Below are 17,130 nucleotides of genomic sequence, written 5' to 3' on the forward strand. Positions count from 1 at the left end.
TACTTAGTGAAGCTTGAAGTAAACCAGGCAAGTGGCTTGCTCAGGTAACTATTTTTGGCAAAGAACAAGAGGTACAAAATGTGAGTGAAAGCACTCCAGGAGATTAAAAGACACATACATGTCTTGCCTATGTGATTCTCTTCTAGCCTTATCCGTGAGGGCAGACTCCACAACCGCAGATCCATCAGAGTGTACGCCTTTTGCCCTCTCAGTCTTTTGTTTAGAATTTGGTCAGAAACGAAACAAATACAGCTCAGTCCCTGTGTCTTTGGTTCGGAAAAGCCTAGTGTCTTCACCAAGTGGCAACCTTCATTTTAAGTGCCTGCCCTCAGGTACTATGTGGTTGGCCTACGCTACTTGATACTTAATGGCCGTAATAAACATTTTAGTACCTCTTCTTTCTTCTCCCAGCATTCACCTCTCTAACCAGACAATTGCTTGTTAGAGATACCTGCCCTTTATCTAGGGACAGTGGGAGTTGGGCTAGGAATGGTAGTGGTGGTGTTTCCTAGACACCAAAGTCTTCTTGCTCTGTATACAAAGCAAACTGGATGTGGGTGAGTTGAGGTTGAAAGCTGATATCCTCAAACAAAACTCACCTCTGGACACAGCCTTCTCTCCCAGGTACATTCTATTAAATGCTTCCTGTTAGACAAGACGTGGGCTCTAAGATGCTCATAGCAGATGAGCTGCCCAAGGCTACGGCTGACTTTACGGCAGAGGCTTTGTAGGGACTCTTCTTTTTCTCACGCCCAGAATTAGACTGATGCTTAGCACAGTTTTTATAACCTGTGGAGTACTTTCCCCATCTGATTCTGTTCTAGGTGACAGTGAGGTCAGTATTCAGAAACTGTAGCCATCTCCTGATTAACTCCTAGTCTCTACCATGAAACCGCACTTGTAGCCCCAGCTACCCGGTTTCTCTACTCCAGATTCGAAGCCAGCTACATAACTGATTAACAGATTCCTCCACACATCTCTATAGCCTTTATTTTTCTACCTTACTTCCTTATAATAAAATTGAAAAATATGAATTTAACCTTTATAAGTCATCACTAAGTGAAATTTTGCCTTTAACCTACTCCATTCCTTCCAAAGATGGGAAAAACAATCAACGATTTTGTGTTTCCATACAAGGCTACAGTAATATAGCCTTGCAACAGTTTTAATCTCCTTAGACAAAGTGGGACTCAAATTTGCCTCAATTGGAAGTTGTGCTGCTGTGTAGTGGTTGTTTCTGGAAACTGTTTCTTTTTAGCAGCTTGTGTCTGTTTATTTGCATCTATTCTTGGATCTGCTTAGGAACTTTTATGGAAGGAAAGTAGAGGCTAACAGGCTTAGGTACCATGCCACGAGCGTCTTTCTCTTCACTTATACAATGCATATTTCACTGCATAAGCTAATTGTTAATACAAAAGAACATGTATATGTATGAGCCAATATAGTAACAATGGCTTTTATTTCCTTGAAGATAACTTTTTTTTACTTCTTAATGAATGATTGGCAGCTCATTATGAAAATAGGAAAGCATAGGTGAGGTTTCCACAAGACGCCAGTGCTCTTTAAAATGGAAACACATGAAATTGCCTCTTGGGTAATGCCTGTCAATCCTGAGCAATGCCTGTCAATCCTGAGCAGTGCATGTTCCACATGGAAACAGGGAGTGGTTTGTTTTATCTAATTCTCTGTGGTAGAGGCAACTCTCCAAGTAAACCGAACAGTGCTCCACTTTTTAAAAAGAATCTAAAGCAACTTTCAGTTCCCTGAAAAAGTTTTCTGAGACCATAGCTTTGGGGGAGGGGGACGCTGATGTTGTAGGGCTGAGAAGAGAGGCATTAAAATAATCATATGACCTTGCACCTGAAGACGTTGCTGCTATGTCACATGTTTGTCAGTAGGTGACAGAGAGGAGACAGGCTACGTCTGTGTTCAGTGTTCTGACCTATAGACATCTAACATTTCCTGAAAAAGGTGAGCCTGAGATGACCACCTGGCACCTACCATGTGACGGGCTACCCAGAGCCAGAGACAAGAAGAACTCCAGGTAGGAGTGAACCTGAGACAGATGACCCTCACATTGGGCTACTTGGTGGGCCCCGGGGCATGACAGCCAGACCAGTGTCATGGGCCCAGGACATGGAGCTAGCCTGAGATGACCACCAATTCAACTCCACGAAGGCCTAGGGGAAAGAGCATGCCTGAGTTGACCCCTGTCTGGCCCCATAATTCACGAGCTCAGTATAGCACTCTTGAGAACACTATTAAGATGACCCTAGACACTCAGAGACCAAAACCCCCACCCCAAACCCCCAGATCTAGTAAGAGAAGCAAGTAAGTGGTGGAGTAATAGAGAGAGAAACAGAAGGGTGTGGGCAGAATGAGTAGAGACAGAGCTGGGGACTCAAGGGTGTGAATAGCCGATGATACCACCTGGAACCATGGTGGAGACCTGGCCTGTGCTGCCACCAGGGGCCATATCTGGGTCCATGGCCCTGCAGCAGCAGGGTTCTGTTACCACAAAGCTCAGACAGACTTCTCTGGTCTGGGCTGCCACCTGGAGACATGTTGGTGTCTGAGAGCTGTGAAGAACTGTTCCCACGCCTAGCTAGCTGCAGTACAGCCCATCCCCCTATCCCCACCAACCATGTTGGAATTGCAGCTAAGTCGGCTCTGAGAGTATAAGTTTGGGAGAGCCAGCCCTGCCTCTCTTCTGTTGTTCTCTGGCATTGGTGAAGGAGGGATGTCTTCTTCTCCTTCCTTGTATATATGGCAGGTGGAAGAGCTGGCCCTTGGATCATGGACTGGGAGACCTGGCCGTGACCCTGACAAGTTGAGACACTTGGGAGAGTTGGCCCTGTACCTCACGTTGATAGCCAGGTAGAGCTGGCCCTGTTTGCAAGGGTGCGGGTGAGCCGTCAAGGGCACAAGAACAGAAGAACCAGTAAGTAGGCTGACCGACTCAGTCATCTCTCAGACCCAGATACAAGGCTGAGAACTGGCCCTCTCTAACATCTACCCCATCGGTGAACTCCTGGGGTGCATGAAGCGGCTGGTCCTAGAGACCCAAAACTACAGGACTTTTATGACACAGGGAAACAATGGGATATCTGAGAGGAAGACTATTGAGGCTCCTACTGATCGTGTAGCAGAAGCCAGAGGCCTTGTAGCAGACTTATTGCAATGAACGTTTGCAAGGAAAGGACTGTGGACAAAGGGTATACTGTGGGACACTCTGTGACACACTACAGTTTCCACATCGAGATTTTTTTCTCTGTTGGGGGAGGTTGCAAGGATGAAGAATGGGTACAAGGGGAGTGGGAGATGAGTCGGACTGGGGTGCATAGTGCAAAATTCACAAAGAATCAGTATAAAGATAAAGAAAAAGGATATGCGTACAGGTTGGGAATGTGGCTGCAGTGGAGGTCAACCTTGTGTTTATATTGTATTCCAGGCTAGCCAAGGCTAAATGGTAAGACTCTGACCCTAGTGTTGCTGCCTGAGAGCTGGATACTGTCGTCCTGAGGCGGTGCCGCTTCCAGCCCCCCAACCATGTCTCACTCATTGCGACCGCCGCCGCCCCTGCACCACCACCACCACCACCACCACCACCACCACCACCACCACCACCACCACCACCACCACCACCGCAACAACAACTGCAAGGAAGGGGAGCAGCCCCTGCCGCCGCCCTCTGGCCTCAACAGTTCCTGGGTGGAGCTACCCATGAACAGCAGCAATGGCAACGACAATGGAAATGGGAAGAATGGGGGGCTGGAGCACGTTTCTTCCTCGTCTTCCATCCACAATGGAGACATGGAGAAGATCCTTCTGGATACACAGCGTGAGTCGGGACAGAGCAGCTCAAGAGGCAGTTCTCACTGTGACAGCCCTTCACGACAAGAAGACAGGCAGATGACGTTTGATGTTGAGATGCACTCCGGCAGGGACCGCAGCTCTCAGTCAGGAAGCTGTAGAAGGAGAAAAAGAAGTTGAGGCTTTGAAGAAAAGTGCAGAGTGGGTATCAGACTGGTCCAGTAGACCCGAAAACATCCCACCCAAAGAGTTCCATTTCAGACACCCTAAACGAGCTGTGTCTCTAAGCATGAGGAAGAGTGGAGCCACGAACAAAGGGGACATTTTCTCTGTAGTGTTCCTGAAGGTCTTCACCCCGTCTCTCTTCCTTTCTCACCTGTTGCTTTTGGGGCTGGGCATCTATATTAGAAAATGACTGAGCACACCTTCTGCCAGCACTTACTGAGGGAGACGAGAGCCCCTGGGAATACGTGTGACCTGTGAAGTGGTGTATTGTAGTTTGAATTTGAGACCTATTGTAAGCATGATCCCCACCTACAACCCTATTTTTACATGCCCAATTCCAGCAACTCTCAAATCCAGTATTTTACTCAAACTCTGTTGGGGCATTTTACTAACCTTGTTCCCTTTTTGGCCTGTAAAACACTTTAGAGATTCCTAACAGAGTTTATTGTTGTTTAGAAATTTGCAAGAGCTTTTTTTTTTCAGCAATGCCACGAGCAGATTATAATCTTGTCAACAGCGCATCATCTCCTCTTAGTACCACCAGTCACACATGCATCATTCATGCAAGAAGCTGTGTTCTAGCCATGCAATTATATCTCTTTCTAAATGAGGTCAGGTTTGCAAATAATACTATGAAACTTTTGTTTAGTCTTTCTTTGGTTTTCCAGGACAAAAACAAGCTTTCCTAAGCTTGAGTTTATAGCTATAAAATGAAAACAAACCAAAAAAAAAAAAAAAAAAAAGGAAAAACACAAGGGAAAAATATCCTGGGCAATAAAAATTACTTTAAACAAATAAACAAACAAAAAACTGTCCACAAAACAAAAGAAAACAAACATATGAATAAACAAAACATGTAACAGAATCCACTTGGCAGGACAAGAACCCTTTCCCACCGAGGCAAGGTTTGACAAGGTTTGCAAGTGATAATAGAAATCTGTGAGGAATCAGAGCTCTCCCGGCGCTCTGCGACTGAATGGCTGGCTTCTTCCTAGCTCTCTAGCCCATGGCCAGAAAGTGATGCTTTCTATTTTCTTAATACACAGACTACATTTCATTTATCAAACAAAACAAAATCCAGCAACCATACAAAATCCCAGAAGCAAGGTCACTAGCAAGGGCCATTCGAGGAAGCTTTTGCAATTAAGCAATGCCCATGTAACGAGACAGCTCTTCCTGTGCATCCTGCGATGTGCTGAGCCTGAACAGGACTGTTCCTGACAGTCAAGTTTATTAAAATTATTTACTGTCTACCACAAACCTTTGCTTCTGTCTTCCAATGTGTGTTCCCCTATTTCATGAACAGTATGGAAACGCATTATCGTGTTTATTAACAGACTTTGAGGTGCGTAAGAATCCCTACATCTGAAGTTCTCTTTATACTTGGAATCAGAAACGTGTATTCAATATAAACTCATGAGAATTTATAGGAACTGTTTCAAAGGCCCCTGAAGATGCTTTCTATTTTCCTAGCTGGCACTGACACCTGGTGGCCTCTTATGTGATGTGAGCAAAAGCCACCCTTTGTTTTGGGTGGCAGGGAGTCTGGTGTCTCCTGCCTGGGCAGTATATTTGGATCTCAGAACTTTGCATTTCTTGCACAAGTTGTGCATCCTTTCTAGAGTTCTTTGACTCTATGCCACAGCTTTTAGCTTTGAGGGCACATTGTTTGTCATGTGTTTCCTTGCTCAGTTTCTCCAGTACTCAAATATTTCCTAATATCTGAAGTTGAATTCATTTTCTAGCTTATATGGTTAACAGCCTATTTCTTTTCCTATAGCACTTCTAGTTCCTACATTCATAGAACTTTGCTTTTGCTCCCTGGGAGAGAATTAGATACTAGATGGCCCGCCTGTAAGATTTACTGGTTTGCGGCTGGAGAGATGGCTTAGCATTGAATGACAACTCTTCCAGAGGATCCAAGGTTGTTTCATTGTTGTTGTTGTTTTAATGCCCTAAGTTTTAGACTCAGACCTACCTAAATAGTTGAAAATTTCCTGCACTTTACAGGGAGGAGGGTCTTCATTCATTCTCTGTGACATGTTTTCTTTGTCCTCAGAGTCATGAAGAAAGTTTTCTCTCTGAAATTGAGCCTTCTAAACCCTTTGACTCCTGGGGTCTCAGTTAATCATCCCTTTTCTGCTCTGAGTGCTAATAGATATGAAGCAGACCTAGGACACACAAAAGTCATTCATTTTTCCAACTAAAATGTCTGGGGTCTCTGTTTAGTAATTAAGACAAAACCAGAAGTTGTTTTCTGCCACCATCCAAATCTAGACCTTGGGTTTCCGTGTGTGTGTGTGTGTGTGTGTGTGTGTGTGTGTGTGTGTGTATCTATATAGTATCTTTCTATATGTATGCATATATGTGTGCATATGTACATGTATATGTTTATATATTTATTGGTACATATATATACACATAAACGCAAACATATATATGTTTGTATGTTTGCCTTGACATAGTGGATTCTATTAATTGATGTAGATCATGATAAAAACTTGTGATCTTATCCATGGTTACTAGACATACCACAATGCATTTGATCTTAACCCGGGGACTTTATGTATGAATTTCAGGTACAGCTGAATATCCTGTGTGTTTCCATTCCATCATTATGGAAGATACATGGGGGGGGCATTTATTGGATAGGCAGGAAAGAATATTTCGTGAATCTTCTGATGCAAAATGTCAGATTGACTTTAGCTTGCAAAGTGAACATGATTTTAAAACTTTCAACCTATTCTATTTAACTGTAACTGCAACTGTTATATGTAAAAGAATGTTGTAACAGACATGGGGAAAAAGTCCCACCGAGAACTTCAGTGAGATTCCAAATGAGCTAGACAAAAAGTAGCAAGCGCCTTTCTGTGAGAGCTCAGATGTAGGCCTAGAATTGCCATCTTTCTATTGAAAGACGAAGTTGACTTTATGAAGTGTCTACTATGTGCTCCAAACAGTGACTTATAATTACATTGCTAGGCCCCTTAGGGTTTTAGGTATAATGGTCAGACTAAAAAGTCTAGGGATCATTCATTTAGAAGAATGGTTGAGGATGGTAGTTTGAGTGTATATAAAAACCGGTTTTCAGAGAGGAAAACAAAGTCTTGGAAATTAAGCTCAGCCTCTAATTCTCAAACAAGACCAAAACCGCAAAGATGAACTGAGTTTTCTTATAATCATCTGAGCTCATTAACAGCATAGGAGCATAGCCATGCCTAATTACTTCCAGGCCACCCTCTCCTGTTGTTTCCAGCTCACTCAGCACATTTATCATATGTCCCCACACAGCAAACACACACAATACATTCTCTATGAGGCTGACACCTTGTGCTGCATTTACTATAGAAGTCTTCAGTGAGAATCTCTGGCGCCTGCATGGGATTACTATCACATAGCTCACTTAGCAGGAAACAGCTTAGGATGTAAAGATTATACCTGCATCTTAAATACATATATTTTTATCTTACAGTGACTTATAATGCAAAGGGAAAGAATATGTTCACCTTGTAAAACGGCATACAGCTCCACAGGTCCTCAAACTTTGCATAATGTTTAATGTTTGTAGAACACTTTATCAAGAAATATGATTGTTAATGACTTAAAAGAAGTTGAGGATTGTCGTGTCGCAGTACAGTTTAAGGTTGGTAGGTAATAAGATAGCACCCAACTGCCTTTTAATATCACTACCTGCTCATGACCATGAAGAGTGACTGTGGTGTATTTATAAGCAGATAGGTCCTTGGGTCGTTTAGGCAGGAGGCATGCTTCCTTGTTCAAGTAAGGAGGGGCAGTCTGTAAAACAAAAGCTGGATGCTTTTGGCACTTCCCTTGATGAGTATCGACAACCCTTTTGCCTTGCCTTGTCTGATTCTCCTAAGTTTTTGCCACACTATGAATAAGCAAAGTTAGAATCTGTTTAGAATGGAGGTATTTCTCCAATTTCGGGTACTGGGAGATGACACATTTGAAAGATAGCTTTGTCCCTAAAACAGTATGATGTTTGTCTATGGGGCAGCTGCAGAATCTTAAGGCAGGAAGCATACTTACTGTGTTTTATTCCTAGCACCTCTCCTATCAGCAGGTACAGAGTGAGCCATAAGATTTGAGAGCAATGAGGAAGAACAGCAGAACGTGGTCCAGAAGGGCAGAGGATGCTGGGAAGCTCATGAAGGGCCCTGTGTGAATACCAGTTGTTGTGTGGTATTGTTTTAGAATAAAAGAAATAGTCTCCATGATCTGTCCATTGAGAATGGCTAAGATCAAAAACTCAGGTGACAGCCGATCCTGGCGAGGATGCAGAGAAAGAGGAACACTCCTCCATTGTTGGTGGGATTGCAGACTGGTACAACCATTCTGGAAATCAATCTGGAGGTTCCTCAGAAAATTGGACATTGAACTGCCTGAGGACCCAGCTATACCTCTCTTGGGCATATACCCAAAAGATGCCCCAACATATGAAAAAGACACGTGCTCCACTATGTTCATAGCAGCCTTATTTATAATAGCCAGAAGCTGGAAAGAACCCAGATGCCCTTCAACAGAGGAATGGATACAGAAAATGTGGTACATCTACACAATGGAATATTACTCAGGTATCAAAAACTACTTTATGAAATTCGTAGGCAAATGGTTGGAACTGGAAAATATCATCCTGAGTGAGGTAACCCAATCACAGAAAAACACACATGGTATGCACTCATTGATAAGTGGCTATTAGCCCAAATGCTTGAATTACCAAGCATTTTTTCCAGTGCCCATGTGAGCATATTTTTAATGTAATGACAAAATATACACAGTTAAGGAGAGTTCCTCCAGTCCAGCCAGAGTGCTAAGTGCAACACATGAGTTAGGCTAAACTTCACAATGCTCCCATGATATAGATTATTATGATACCATTATTATGGCACAGCAAGGGCCCTTGCCAAAACTTTTGCATTTAGCATCTAAGTTTCCATGTCAAATACTTATTTCCAACATCCCTCAAAGTAGAAAGGAAGCCCTTGTTCTTCTATACACAGGGCCTCTAGAGTTTGAAGAAAATAATGTCAATAGACATTAACATTGATATATTGCTTGTAGAACAGGGTTTTACTATATATATATAAGGTAAGAAAAGGTAAGAAAAGACACAGTTAATTTCAGTGCAGGTAAGGGTGCTGGGAGAAATAGAGAGGGTTGTGGAGACTTCGGGAAGAAATGGATGCTAGTCTCAGTCTGTTTCAGCTATTGTAGTTTGGCCTTTTCTGGGTAAAAAAAAAAACCCAAGTAAGATGAGATTCTGTCTTCCTCTGCTTGATTGCTGGTTCTTACGTAAAAGTAAATGTTTTCTCTTTTTTAATAAAATAAGAATAATGATATAATGCAAAATTAACACATCAGAATAAGACCAAACAAACAGGAAGAAAAGAGCCCACGAGAACACCCCCCCCAATTAAAAAAAACCAACCAGAGACCAACTCATTCACAGGCTCAGGGATTCCATAAAAGCACTAAATTGGAAGCCATATCATGTACACAAAGGACCTGGTGCAGATCTGTGCAGACCCTATGCCTGCTGCTTCAATCTCTATGAGTTCATAAGAACTTTGGCCATTTTGACATAGGGGGCCTTGTTTTCTTGGCATCCTCCATTCCCTCTGGCTCTTATACTCTTTCCATCTCCTCTTCTGCAGGGTTCCCTGAGCCCTGAGGGGAGAGATTTGATTGAGACACACTGTTTAAGGGCTGAGTGTTCCAAGGTCTCTCACTCTCTGCATGGTGTCTGTTGTGTCTCTATTTGTCCCCATCTTCTGAAGGATGGGCTTCTCTGAACATGGCTGAACGAGGTGGCAGAATGTTACTGTATTGCTATTTAGTTTTGCTCTAGGTTCAAGCCCTATCTAGTCTCAGGGCTTTAGTTACTCAAGCAGTGCCATTCAGGTATGGGTTCCATCTTGTGGAATGTACCTTCATTTAAATCAAATATTTGTTGGTTACTTATACAAGCTTTTTGTGCCTCCAATGTCCTAGCATATATTATAGGCAGGACGCCATTATGGATCTAAGGGTTTGTGAGCTGGCCTTGTGTTTCTCTTTTGGTCACACAAAGAGACCTTTCTTATACCAAAGATGCTAGAAGATGAGATGAAGGCTGTGCATAGGCACTGACTCAGTTTCTCCATCTTCAGTGAGTCGTACAGGTGTTGACTCCAGCAATGTTTTGCTATCAATCTGTGGAGAGCAACACTATAGTATTGGCAATCCTGGCTTGTTTGGAGCTTCCCAGGGGACCCTTTTGGCCAACAACTCAGTTAGAGGTAACCAGAATTGGAAACTTTATTTGATGACATGAGGTGGGGAGTTGGGGGCTTTGTCTTCTCCATTATTTGGTAATTTCATTTCCATTACCGTCATATGTGTATATCTTAGGAAGTTTCTTCTGCCGTAGTAGGTTTCTATACTATCTGTCCTTCAACAGTCTCTTCATTTTAGCCATCTCTCCCATATTCCCTCCTCCTCCACAACTCTTCCCAATTAATTCTTTATTCCAGCCCTTCCCATCCACTCATAACTGTCTATTCAATTTCCATTTCTAGGGAGATTTATTTATCCCTCCTAGTCTCTATATCTAACGTCTATTTTTCTATAGACTATAGCTTGGATATCATACCATGTTTGTCTTTCTGAGTCTGGGGTACCTTACTCTGGATGAGTTTTTCTAGTTTCATCCATTTACCTGTGAGTTACATGATGTCATTGTTTTTAATAGCTTAGTACTACTCTATTGTGTAAATGTATCACGTTTCCTCTATCCATTCTTCTGTTGAGGAACATCTAGGTTGTTTCCAATGTCAGGCTATTATGAGTAGAGCAGCAGCGAACATGGTTGAGAGAGTGGGTAAATGTAGAATGAAATGTCCTTTGGCTATATGACCAAGAGTGGTGTAGTTGGATTTTGAGGTAGATTGATTCCAATCTTCCTAAGGAACTGCTATCTGTTGTAATACTTATTTAATCTCAATTGGGGGTTTCTACCCCATCTTGACCATTCAATTCTCAGATAAAAGACATACAAGTTTTATATTTATAATAAGCTTTGAATGCACTAAAGATGGGCAGATATCTACACTCTAAGCTATAAAAATCTACTTCCCCATCAATAACTCCATGTTATATCTTGATGTGGTCTACCCGGGCTGCTCTTAACTCCAATTGGCCAGCCCTCATGGCCATGTTTTCATGACACACCTACCCCATGGCATCTTCTCCTCTCTCCACATCTACGTCTCTTCTTCATGGTCTCTTCTCAGGCCATAAGCCCAGGAATCAGAACCTCACCTACCTTTCTTCTACCCAGCTATCGGCTGTTGACATCTTTATTCAATGAATATTTTTAATTAAGAAACAAGGACACATAGAATTATTTTGTATATGTGCAGATTCTCTTCTCCCTGGAGACAACCAAGCCTTGGAGGCCAGTATTTAGCATTACAATACATAGCTAAAGACCAAATGTTAATACCACACTGATTTCCATAGTTGCTATACAAGCAAAGGGTGACTGCTTGCTTACTCCACATCCTTGGTAGCATGGGCTGATATTGTTTTATTGATCTTAGACATCCTGATAAGTATAAGATGACATCTCAAAGTAGTTTTGATTTGCATTTCCCTAATAACTTAAGATGCTAATCATTTCTGTAAGTGCTTCTTAGCCATTTGAGTTTCTTCTTTTGTGAATCTCTATTTCAACCTGTACCCAGATTTAGATTGGATTTTTTGTTTTCTTGTTATCTAGTTTTCAAATTCTTTATATATTTTGTTTTAGTGGAATCTAGATTGTTTTAATGGAATTGCTTTGAGTTTCTCACCATTAAAATTTATGTTGGTTGGCTATAGGCTTGATGTAAATTGGCTTTATTATGTTTAGGTATGTCTCTTCTAGATCTAATCTCACCAGGGCTTTTATTATAAAGGGACATTAGATTTAGTCAAAGGCCTTTTCTGCACGTGGTTTTCATTTTCCAATTTGTTTATATATGGTGGATTGAATTTATCGATTTATATATGTTGAACCAACCCTGAAACTTTTTGATGAAGCCGACTTGATCATGGTGGTTGATGTTTTTGATGTGTTCTTGAATATGGTTTCTGAAAATTTTATTGAGTATTTTTGTATCTATGTTCATAGGGGAAATTGACCTGTAATTCTTTTTCTTCATTGGGTCTTTATGTTACTTGGGTATCGGGGTACTGTCATTTCAGGAAACAAATTGGGAAATGTTTCTTCTGTTTCTATGTTGTGGAATAATTTGAAGACTATGGAGATAATTTCTTTTTGACACTTTGGTAGAATTCTGTGCTAAAACCATCTGGCCCTGGGCTTTTTACGTTTGTTAGTTTGGGAGACTTTAAATGACTGTTTCTATTTCACTATGAGTTGCTGATCTATTTAAATTGCTTATCTGAACTAGATTTAACTTTGGTAATTGGTACATATCCAGATTTTCCAATTTGGTAGAGAACAGGTTTTTAAAACATAGCCTTATGATTCTCTAGATTCTCTCAGTGTCAACTGCTATGCCCCTTTTCATTTCTAGTTTTCTTAATGTGGATATTTTTCTCTGCCTTTCACTTAATTTAGATGAGAATTTATTAATCTATTGCTTTTTTCAAAGAATCATTTTGTTTCATTGATTCTCTGTATTTCTTTTGTTTATTTGTTTATTCCAGCACCTTCCCCTTTCAGGGATTTCTTCCTTTCTTCTAGAGCTTTCAGGTGCAGTATTAAGTCAGTAGTATGAGATCTCCACAGTGTTCACCTGTCTATGTTCAGTTTTCCCCAATATCATGTGTTAAAAAGGGCAACCCTGTACTTTAAAAGATCTTTAAAACTCTTCCTCTTTTTATTTATAAAAATGTGGTTCTTCATGATGATACTACATTTCTTACCAACCCTTTGAATAAAGACCACTCCCTATCTTATCCTTTCTGTGATCCTGGAAGCTTTAATAAACATTAGAGTCCCACAAAAAGAAAAAAAAAAACTTTCACTGAATGTATTTCTTTAGATACTTAAAGCCAAACATCATGACTACATATTTTAATACTTTCAATTCCAGCACAGATTTCCCTGTATTTGCATTTGTAACCCTTCCAATGGTGAGATATCTGACTGTGATTATTCTTAATACTTTCTGATCTTCTCATTAGATACTTGTTGGATTAAACACAAAATAGCTTCAAAATTGTCAATGGACATTTTTGTTGAAACAAACCTATGTTAGAGTCAAATATTTACAGTTTTTCTTCCTGTAGCTTATGGGGAAGATTTTGAGTTCTCTTGGGAGCAATTACAGGGAAGATATTTGTTAAATATTTGAGTGCAGATGTAGTACCAGCATTCTGGATCTCGGGAAGATAGAGCTAAATATTTATGAGTTTTATACTGAACACCTTATAAGTACCTTAAACAGATACTTAAATAATTTGAACATTGAGTAAGCTCACTAAGAAAAATGACAATATACAAAAAGAACTGAAGAAACATTTGGTGTATGACATTGAGAAAGATAGACTCATAGAGAAAGAGCATATGAGAAAGACAACATTCCTATGGGGGAGCCACTGATAATGTGTTCAGGAAGAAGAGTACTATCAACTGTGCTGAGTGATGTTCACCCAGATATGAGAACAGACCTTCAGTTTGTCCACTGACTCACTCAGGTTTTCATGGTGAGAACAGAATGAATACTTGCTTATTAAAATGAATCAAAACATAACCAATGCCACCCAAGATTAGGAAGGAATGAAGTAGAGACAGTTATACTAACCAGATATTAGGAAGTTTTTCTGTGAATGGGAACATAGCAAGGAGTTGATAACTGGCAGGAATATTGGGTCTTTTAAAGGATGTTAATTTTCTGAGGAATTGCCAGACTGATTTCCAGAGTGGTTGTACCAGCTTGCAATCCCACCAGCAATGGAGCAGTGTTTCCTATTTATCCACATCCTCACCAGCATCTGCTGTCACCTGAGTTTTTGATCTTAGCCATTCTGACTGATATGAGATGGAATATCACGGTTGTTTTAACTTGCATTTCCCTGATGGATAAGGATGTTGGTCATTTCTTTAAGTGTTTCTCAGACATTTGAGATTCCTCAGTTGAGAGTTCTCTGTTTACTCTGTACCCCATTTTTAATAGGGTTATTTGTTTTTCTTTTGAGTCTAACTTCTTGATTTCTTTGTATATTTTGGATGTTAGCCCTCTTTTGGATGCAGGGTTGGTAAAGATCTTTTTCCTATCTGTTGGTTGCTGTTTTTGTGTTAATGACAGTGTCCTTCGCCTTACAGAAGCCTTTCAATTTTATGAGGTCCCATTTGTCCACTGTTGATCTTAGAGCATAAACCATTGGTGTTCTGTTCAGGAAAATTTCCCCTGTGCCAATGAGTTTGATATTCTTTCCCACTTTCTCATCTATTAGATTCAGTGTATCTGATTTCATGTGGAGGTCCTTAATCTACTTGGACTTCAGCTTTGTATAAGGAAATAAGAATGGATCGATTTGCATTCTTCTACATGCTGACTGCCAGTTGAACCAACACCATTTGTTGAAAATACTATCTTATTTTTTTCATTGGATGGCTTTGGCTCCTTTTTCAAAGATCAAGTGACCAAAGATGTGTGGGTTCATTTCTGGGTCTTCAATTCTATTCCATCGAACTATCTGCCTGTCCTGTACCATGTAGTTTTTATCAGTATTGCTCTATAGTATAGCTTGAGGTAAGGGATGGTGATTCCCCCAGAAGTTGTTTATCATTGAAAATGGTTTTTGCTACCCTGGGATTTTTATTATTTCAGATAAATTTGAGAATTGCTCTTTTTATCTCTGTGAAGAATTGCATTGAAATTTTGATGGGGATTGCATTGAATCTGTAGATTGCTTTTGGTAAGATGGCCATTTTCTGCCAGAACCTGACCAATAGAGACATGAATGCATGCCATCAAACATTGGACTGAGAGTGAGGATCCCAATAGAGAAGTTAGGGCAAGGACTGAAGAAGCTGAAGGGGTTTGCAACCCCATAGGAAAAATAGCAATATCAACCAATCAGATCCCCCATAGCTCCCAGGGACTAAACCACCAAGCAAAAAATACACGTGGGGGGACCCATGGCTCCAGCTGGATATGTAGCAGAAGATAGCCTTAAAGGACATCACTGGGAGAGGAGGGCCTTGGTCCTGCTGAGGTTCACTGACCCAGGGTAGGAGAATGCTAGGGTTCTGAGGCAGGAGTTGATGGGTGGGTGGGGGAGCACCCTCATAAAAGCAGGGGAGGGGGGAGGGGATAGGGGATTTATGGAGGGGAAACTGGGAATAACAATTGAAATGTAAATAAATAAAATAACCAATAAGACAAAAACAACAACAAAAAGAATGTCAATACTGTAGCATCTACATTTATTGATGGGAATTATTTCACTGAACCTTAAACTGGACAGTATAGGAGAGAAAAGACTTAGTACTAGGATCTTCAAAGGCCTGGGCTAAAAGGGGAAGTTACTAAAAGAAGTAATTAGCCTTTGTTTTATGAGACTGACTCCTACTGTGCTAAGAAGGCACTTAGCCTTTGTTTTAAAACAGTAAGTTAACCTATGAAAGAAAACAGAGAAGAAGAGAAGGAGGAGGAGGAGGAGGAGGAGGAAAAGGAGGATGAAGAGAAGAAGAAGAAGAAGGAGGAGGAGGAGGAGGAGGAGGAGGAAAAGAAACTAGTAAACATTTGAACTAGTTCTTTCTCACTGCTGAATGCAACATGAATTATTCAAACTTTATTATTGCATGTTCCTAGCCTCGTGTAATCTACTATTTTCCCTTCTCCTCAATTTATTAATTCATGGATCTTGCCAAAATTTTTTCTTCTGAAAATGCTTTAAAAACCAACAATCCTTCTAACCATTTAGTCCTTAGATGTTGAGTGGGCTGAGGGCATATATAAATTTGCGTTTAGGGGTTATGGTCATTGGGGGGGGTCACACCTGATCATAACTTTCAGCCCCACTCCCTTTTTAGATATTTAAAGGCTTCTCCAGCCTTTTCCAGAGGGAATTTATGGGCAACTAAGGGCTTTACATTTAAAGTCTTCATTGCAAGCATGGAAATTGTCATCGGTCACATGTTGCAATATCAAACATACTTTTGATATCTACTTCCTGCACAGCTGCATGCACTAGGGGTAAATTGACCATCTCAGAGCCCATTCTCACACTCAGCGAGGTCCCACCAAAGTGAGAGACATAAATCCCTGTCTGAATGGAGGACTTCCCTTCTGTGCATTCAATGGTGACCTCTGACTTGCTCCCTAGCAGACTTCCCACCTTACTGGCAATTCGCAGAACTTCCTTTTGAATGGTTAAAATAATAAACTCGAGAGCCTCAGAGGAGTTGGCATGCCGTAAAGACAGAAGTAGGGACACCCTGAGGGACGTTGTAGCCAGAATGAAATGCTTATGCAGAGGAAAGGCTAGCACTAAGAGTGGAAGAGTCGGGGCAGATAGGTCCTGAGAATGCCCTTTCTCTAGTACCTTCTTGTGGGAGGAGACGAAGCATGCCTTTGTCCCTGTTCCACTGTGGCTGCCAGTGTTGCCTTATGAAGAAACGGCTTCATTAACATGGAACTTTTGTTCAGCTGTTAAGAGCACATTGTTTCTCAAGCTAAGTGTCATTTGATTTGAGGGGAATAAGGAAAGGAACTTGACTTCTGGATCCAGGCAAGGAACTGATGGGAAGAATAAAGCAAATCCTAGATGAGCTACACCAGCTTACATTTCCAGATGTGGAAAGAATGGGGACACTCAGTTCTGCCCAAAGACTACTTCTGCCTCAGCATCTAAGAATTCTGTCCTTGCATTTGCAAAGTGGAAGCATACTGCCCCAACACTGCTCATTCATGATCAGGCGCAGTACCGGTCACTAGGTAACCAGGAGATTTCTAAGATCTTAAATCCTGCCTTACATATACAAGAGGGCCATAGGAGGACTTGGGTTTCCCACTCAGGATTCGACTCCACTCTGAGGCTCACTCACAGGCAATTAATATCCCATTCTACTCA

The 17,130-nt window shown here is 41.2% G+C and overlaps 2 pseudogenes; both read left to right on the forward strand.

Annotated features, from left to right (window-relative positions):
- Window positions 1–1,853: 1,853 nt before the first annotated feature.
- LOC120094010 (small nucleolar RNA SNORA17) lies at window positions 1,854–1,970 on the forward strand (annotated as a pseudogene).
- Window positions 1,971–2,462: 492 nt separating this feature from the next.
- Window positions 2,463–5,286, forward strand: Bnip3-ps7 (BCL2 interacting protein 3, pseudogene 7; annotated as a pseudogene).
- Window positions 5,287–17,130: the final 11,844 nt, after the last annotated feature.

The sequence above is a fragment of the Rattus norvegicus genome, chromosome 7, assembly GCF_036323735.1.
Source record: "Rattus norvegicus strain BN/NHsdMcwi chromosome 7, GRCr8, whole genome shotgun sequence".
Classification (NCBI taxonomy): Eukaryota; Metazoa; Chordata; class Mammalia; order Rodentia; family Muridae; genus Rattus; species Rattus norvegicus.